At 35.8% G+C, this 7,493-nt stretch overlaps 1 protein-coding gene across 1 annotated transcript in view; it reads left to right on the top strand.

Annotated features, from left to right (window-relative positions):
• The first annotated feature begins 3,186 nt into the window (after positions 1–3,186).
• LOC145268641 (protein-glutamine gamma-glutamyltransferase 4-like) overlaps positions 3,187–7,493 on the top strand; it is a 57,803-nt gene continuing 53,496 nt past the window's right edge. Inside the window, exon 1 of the mRNA XM_080124118.1 lies at positions 3,187–3,325. The gene's annotated coding sequence lies outside the window, so the exon portion shown is untranslated. The remainder of the gene's footprint in view (positions 3,326–7,493) is intronic.

The raw sequence follows: 7,493 nt of genomic DNA, 5'->3' as shown, positions 1-7,493 counted from the left end.
AAATTTAGATCCATGTCCAAGTAATCAAAATATTAAATTTCAAGTGTTTAGACCACAAATTCACGGAGGAGTTTGGTAGAGTTTTCAAAGGTAAAATCGTCGAACATTGACCCCTCGACAGCCAAATTTCTGGCCGAAAACGGATTAAAACGATTTTTCCAAAACTCAATATACCTAATGTCAAATCTCAAGTTTTTGACGGAGTTATTTAATAGGGAAATGTACACAGACAGACACACACACACACACATACATTTTCACTTATATATATATTAGCATGGGTTCCCGACGTTGCCCGGGTGTTTGGAAGTGTATGCTGAGCCAAAAAAACAAAAAACAAAACAAAAACAAAAAACAAAAAAACGGTCTATATTTTAACTTTGACCCCTTTTATGACCCCTTAACATTTATTGTTTTGGGCTCAAATCAAACTATTAAGTTAGATCCATGTCTAATGAATCTATATCTAAAATTTCAAGTATTTAGACCCCAAATTGTCGGAAGAGTTTGGTACAGTTCTCAAAGGTCAAATCGTTGAACTTTGACCCATTAGCAGCTAAACTTCTGATCGAAAGCCGATCACATCGATTTTCCGAAATCTCAGTACCCTTTATACCAAATTTCGAGTCTGTAGATTAAATATTGACAGAGTTATTGCGTAGAGAAATGTACACAGGCACACAAACAGACAGACAGATAGACAGACAGACAGAAAGACAGACACACAGAAACGTTCATTTTTTTAGATATATAGACTAGCATGGGTGCCCGGCGTTGTCCGGGTGTTTGGAGGTGTATGCAGTGCAAAAACAAAAACAGAAAAAGGATAATTTTTTAAAACTTTGACCCCTATTATAACCCATTTAAAATTTATTGTTTTGGGCTCAAATCAATTTATTAAGTTAGATCCATATCCAATGAACCTATATCTAAAATTTCATGGGTTTAGACCCAAAATTGTCGGAGGAGTTTGGTAGAGTCCTCAAAGGTCGAATACTTGAATTTTGACCTCAATAACAGCGAAATTTCTGGTCGAAAACAGATCACAAATATTTTCCCAAATCTCAGTACTCTGTTTATCAAATTTCGAGTCTGTAGACTAAAAATTGACAGAGTTATTGTGTAGGGAAATGTACACAAACAAGCACACAGATACACAGACAGACAGATGCACAGACACGTTCACTTTTATAGATATACTAGCATTGGGGCCCGGCGTTGCGCGGGTGCTTGGAGGTGTATGCTGGGCAAAAAAAACAAAAAAAAAACAAAACAAAAAAACAACAACAAAAAACGGTCAATTGTTTTTAACTTTGACCCCTATTATGACCCCTTAACATTTATTGTTTTGGGCTCAAATCAAACTATTAAGTTAGATCCATGTCCAATGAATCTATATCTAAAATTTCAAGTATTTAGACCCCAAATTGTCGGAGGAGTTTGGCAGAGTTCTCAAAGGTCAAATCGTTGAACTTTGACCCCTTAACAGCCAAATTTCTGACCGAAAACGGACCACAAATATTTGTGTTATTGCGAAGGAAAATGTATACAGACACAGACAGACACACACACACACACACACACACACACACAGATACGTTCACTTTTATAGATATATAGATTATATTGGGCCCAATATATAGTAAAAAAAAAAAAAAAAACACTCGTACGCCACTACTACGAATCGAAACCAAAACGTTTAGCTTACGATTTACTTTTTTCTTTGAGATTAATGCCTGAGTTATGGAGACACATTTGCTGCAAGGCTAAAAATTAAATCATGAACCAACAGCTATTATGTTACGCACGCATATTCATAATATTTTCGTTCGACCTTTCAGCTGGCAAATTCCATTTTTGCTTTATTTTCACACGTTTGCACCGATTTTCCCCTGGCTAAATCTCCAAAAAGTTTCGCACCGGTTTGAATACTTTATATATAAAGTTTCATCTCTGTAGAAAAAGACCTGATAGAGTAGTTTGGAAGACAAATGTTTTTAAACAATTATATACACGCATACACACACATATATATAAAAGAGCTTTGTGTTTACTATAACCTTTTTACACAAATATTACGCAAGTATAAATCATTTAGTATATCTGCGTGAAAATAATTACACGTAATAGTTAACTAAAGATGAACTGAACCCCTCCTAAAAACCTAATAGAGAATAAATTAAAATGAATGTTTAAAAGAATATGCAAATTAGCTATATCTTTGGCAGATTAATGCAATTCCACGATCCATATATAAGTTGTATTTTCTCTTAAAATAGAAAAAAAGTGTTTTCAATATGAATATCAATACACCCCCTCAAATGTATATATATATATATATATATATATATATATATATATATATATATATAATATACATATCGGCTACTAGTCTCTCGCTCCTTGACAGGGTTCAAAAGAGAGTCGCAAATCTGATAGGCCCTAAACTGGCATCAAAACTTCAGCCTCTGTCCCATCGTCGAAACGTTGCAATGTTGCATCCCTCTGCCTGTTCTACAAGTATTATAATGGTGAATGCTCTGAAGAACTGCAAGCACTTGTGCCCCCACGACGTGAACACCCTCGACAGACCCGACAAGCTACAAAATCCCACCCCCACACTGTAGAGATCCCTAGATGTAAAAGATCTTTCTACTCCAGTAGTTTCTTCCCCAGAACTGCTAGACTTTGGAATTCCATTCCAGGTCACTGCTTCCCCAACTGTACTGACATGCATCAGTTCAAGTGCAACGTGATATATATATATATATATATATATATATATATATATATATATATATATATATACAAGTGTTTGTGTATGTAAGTATGTGCGTGAAAGTATAATAATAATAATAATAATAATAATAATAATCCATATGCGTATAGGTGCGCTAGTGTATGCTGCAATCAATTCCACGCGTAATCAGACTGAAAAGAACCACTTAACGCAGAAGCAGGCCACATTCTCATTAAAATTCTCCAATTTTCTGAGACTCTGCGACTGGCAGAGGCGTGACTTCTTGAAGGAGAACAATTAAAGCAACAATCCGAAAGCAGAGGCTGGTTGAGCGTACATGCTAAAACAGCGCGTAGAGGCAGGGCCGAAAGGGAGGAGGGAGCGACCTAGGGAGAGGTAGAGTCGGGGGTCGCTCTTTTCCACGTGACTCTATGGAATGTTTAGTATATATATAAATTACCGAGGTAACTTTCGACTCGTCTCCGACAAACAGCTGACAGTTGAAGCAGTCGCCAGAGGGTCGATACGAGTTTAAAACAACAACAGCAACTAAAAACAAAGCTCGCCAGTACATTTTGAAAGGAGGTAAGTGAATTTGATATGAGTATTTTTGCTTTACATATTGGCATCTGGCATAATCACGTTAACCCACTGGTTCTCATTTGATCACCGAAGTTAAGCAAAGTTGAGCCTGGTCCATACCAGATGTAGGATCGTTTGAGAATACAAGGCGCTGTATGTAGGAGGATACCTCTCTCCAGGAAACTCGCGCTTTCCTTATTTTGCTCTTTAATTCTCACATTTCATGAGCGATGTTTCTGACAAAGGGGAAGAATTGCTCTATTTTGGGCTGAAATCTATCCATATTACACTTATAGTTTTTAACTTTGAATAGTAGTTTTTATTTTAGCTCTTTACATCAAGTGCTTCATGCCTTGTCTGAAGTGATTTCGTGGATTTACATGCGACATTCCCTCTTTCTAAGGAGGCCGGTTCAACCTGACTAGGGTGACTATTACTGCGGCTGGAATTAAGGCAAGTTTTCGTGAATTTTAATTTTTTCTTAAGACGTCCTAAGCTTAATTCATAAATTTTAAACATTTTAGACGTTATATGTAAGAGGACGCCGCCACCTCCCTGCAAGAAATAAAAAAAAAACCCTAAACAACAAAGCAAAAAAAAACAAAAAACAAACAAACAAAAAACAAACTAACGTTGTCATCAAGCAACTATCCTTTAACAATTACAAGAAACCTTTCCAACCACCGATATCCACGACAAATAACTCCCTACCTGATAATGCTTCCTTCAAACCTCTCGGCTTAACATCCACAGGAAATATGAACTGGAGCAAATACATTGAGAACATTGCGAAGGCTGCTGCAAGAAAGGTGGGCTTTTTCTATTGTGCTAGAAAACCACTTATACCTGAGAGTATTCTGTACCTCTACAAAGCATTCGTATTGTTGCCACATATGGGTTGGTGCATCTACCACTAGTCTCTCCCTGTTGAATAGGGTTAAAAAAGAATCTCTAATCTAATCTCCCGCCTTGTCAATTAGGCTCTAACCCCTGTCCCATCGCCGCAATGTTGAATCCCTGTGCCTGTTTTACAAGTATTTTAATGGAATTTGCTCTTATGAACTCATTGCACTTGTGCTCCCCCCCCCCCTCGACGTACATATCCTCAACAACCCCGCTTAGCAAAAAATCACACGCCTTCACTGTTGAGGCCCTTAAATGCCAGAAAGCTTTCTACTCTAATAGTTTCTTCCTTCGAATAGCTAGAGTTCGGAATTCCCTAATATGCAGAAGTTCAAATATAACGTAAACCAATGTCTTGTTAATCTTTCTTAGATATGGTCCCAATTAGTAGCCCCTTACGTTCAAATGGCGATATGTCTTGTTAGGGGTGAATGTGAGAAAAACAAACAAACAAAAAACAAAAAACAAAAACAACAACAAAAAAAAAACGGCGATATACATACGACTGAGGATCGTTTGTGAATTTAATAATCCCTTGACACTTCCTCCTTCGGAAAAAGTCGGTTAAACCCAGTGTGTGTGAATGCCATTAGCTTGGCTGGCTACTTGCGCAAAGTTTACAAAAATTCTTCTCCCTACATGCTTCTCAAACCCTATCATCTGCTCAGACGCTTTACTGACTTTGTCAATCATAAAAGAATATTTTGACCTTTATGGAAGCATAAAACTGTCATATTGTTCATAGCTTTTGCCAGTATTCTTAATTTTACTGAAAAAAACAAAAAAACAAAACAAAAAAAAAACATGTAACAGATAAAGTACTGAGCAAAATTCAGTTCAAAGTCACACTGATCTGGAGGTTGAAGGTTCAATCGTCAGTGCGAATAATGCGAAGAATAAAATTACCAATTACTTAGGTTATGGCTGACGGAACAAGATCGTGTTACCCGGTTGATTGTGTAAAGGGATTTCGTTACAGATTCCGCATAGAATCCCGATTTTTAAAGTACGATTCTAGAGTTCAAGATGATACACCAGAAGATAGTCGGAGGTTACATCAGCCGAACCGTGGCGAGAATAAATTCCTGTCATAGACACATTTGTATTATTTGTATTCTTCGGACTACTGTTCTCATCTTACGTGTTATTTTCACAATTTGATTAATAATTTTGATTATTTGGATATTTTCGGGATATTAGTGTTATTTTAATAACGTTTTTGCCGATCTAACCTTCGACCTTTTCAGGTGTCACTTATCGAACTCTGGAGTCTTTCTCTCGAACTCGGGAATCTACCCGGAATTTCAAACGGAACAGCATGGTTTCGTTCCATCAGTCATGATTGGGTAGAAATAATTCGCAGTTGTATTTTTGAGTGTCACCCCCACTGATGATTTAACCTTCAATCTAAAAAAATATGTAACTTTATGACTGAATTTTACCAATTTACAAATTTTTACCAATTATGTATCCATTATGCCTCGGATTACTTTAATTTATTGCATAAGCCTTGATATGAAAACAAGTTGATACTATGAAGGTGAGAACGTTCAGCAGTAGTTCAGAATTAACGATCGTTTGCATATTAAACATGAGAATTGGATCTTATAACCTTTAAAAAACAACAACTTAATAATGACTTGAAATGTTCCAGGATAGGCGATTTTAACCTAATCAATATTATATCCAAACCCTTAATAGATACTAGATAACCGCCCGGCGTTGCCCGGTTGTAATATACGCTTAAATATGATATTTTAATTTATGCAGATTTCGTATTTATCATTACTAACGACACCTTTCATATGTAATATATTGCTGGGCATTATGTGGACGTTCAGCGTGAATGGAGACCCCACAATATTATTGTAGCCCTTTTGTTAAAACTGTAAAAGTATTTTTCTAAATAATCTGATTTATGTAGTGTCAGAATATATCTGGTAAATACCGTTTATCTCCAATATCCTTATAGGAGTCTATGAGATATTCCCACTGTACGGATGCCCGGCGCGAACGGAAACCCCACGCTATCATTATAGCGACAGAACAAATACTATCTTTAGATCCTTGCACGAGACCAAGAAGGTATATTTTAGTTTCACGAACGATTTAAAAATGACATCATTTTAATTTTTTTTTGTTGTTGTTATATTTCGTCTTCGGTGATCAAGAAATCCTATTTATTAAAAAGAAGGACAGAAGGTGATAACGTACTACGAACATTAAATTAGCATCTGTATATACTAATTTAATGTTCGTAGTATGTTATCACTTTTCATCCTTTTTTTTAATAAACAGGATCTCTCGATCGGATAAATTATAACCTGGAAACGGTAACATGCATATATACGTACGTAAAGCTACTATAGTATTAATATATAGATAGAAGCAATTCTCTATTGATTATATTGATTATTATATTGTCACCAATACATAGTAAAGCACCTTCACTCCCTATCGTAACTCGGTTGTTTTAATGCATGAAAATTTCGTATTTTATTAAAGAGCCAATCCTCCATTGATTGTACCCAATATATAGTAGCGATTTCCTTATTGCATCCAATATATAGTAGTGATTTCAAAAGTTAAAAAAAATACGATTTGCGTGACATCTGCTAGAATCGAAACCAAAACCTATAGCGTTCCAGCCTCAGTCGTAAAGTTTGAAAATTTGCTAGAAATGACGTTATGCCGTTAAAATTTGCGAACGTGACAAATTCAGAGTTTTAGTACAATAATAGATTGGTGAGTGTTGGTTTTGAAGAGGGTTTTAGATCAACTTTCTTGTCCCAAACAATCCACAAAAAAGTACCTACGGTACATCGAAACAATTATAATTGCATAAATACTTTGTTGGATACTTCTCAAAAAATCTTCGTACAACTTTCGTATTATTTAGTGCTTTGCTAATCTTTTCACCAATCGCAAAGGAAGCACTACACCGCCGGGAATCTATTCAGTCCAGCGCTTAGAAGAGATCTGCCACCAGTAATTTTTTCCATCTTTGAGCAGTGAACAAGACTGAAGGAAGCCACTCATATCTGTGAATATATATATATATATATATATATATATATATATATATATGTGTGTGTGTGTGTGTGTGTGTGTGTGTGTGTGTGTGTGTGTGTGTGTGTGTGGGAACGCGACACTCTGGACGCAATTTCTAACGGAAAACTTCTTTAATTAAATCTCTCTCTCTCTCTCTCTCTGTCTATATATATATATATATATATATATATATATATATATATATATATATATATAT

This window comes from Euprymna scolopes, chromosome 44 (genome assembly GCF_053919585.1).
Source record: "Euprymna scolopes isolate OS-2025 chromosome 44, ASM5391958v1, whole genome shotgun sequence".
NCBI classification, from domain to species: domain Eukaryota; kingdom Metazoa; phylum Mollusca; class Cephalopoda; order Sepiida; family Sepiolidae; genus Euprymna; species Euprymna scolopes.
The sequence above is the reverse complement of the archived record's forward strand: the minus strand, read 5'-3'. Positions and strand labels throughout refer to the sequence as shown.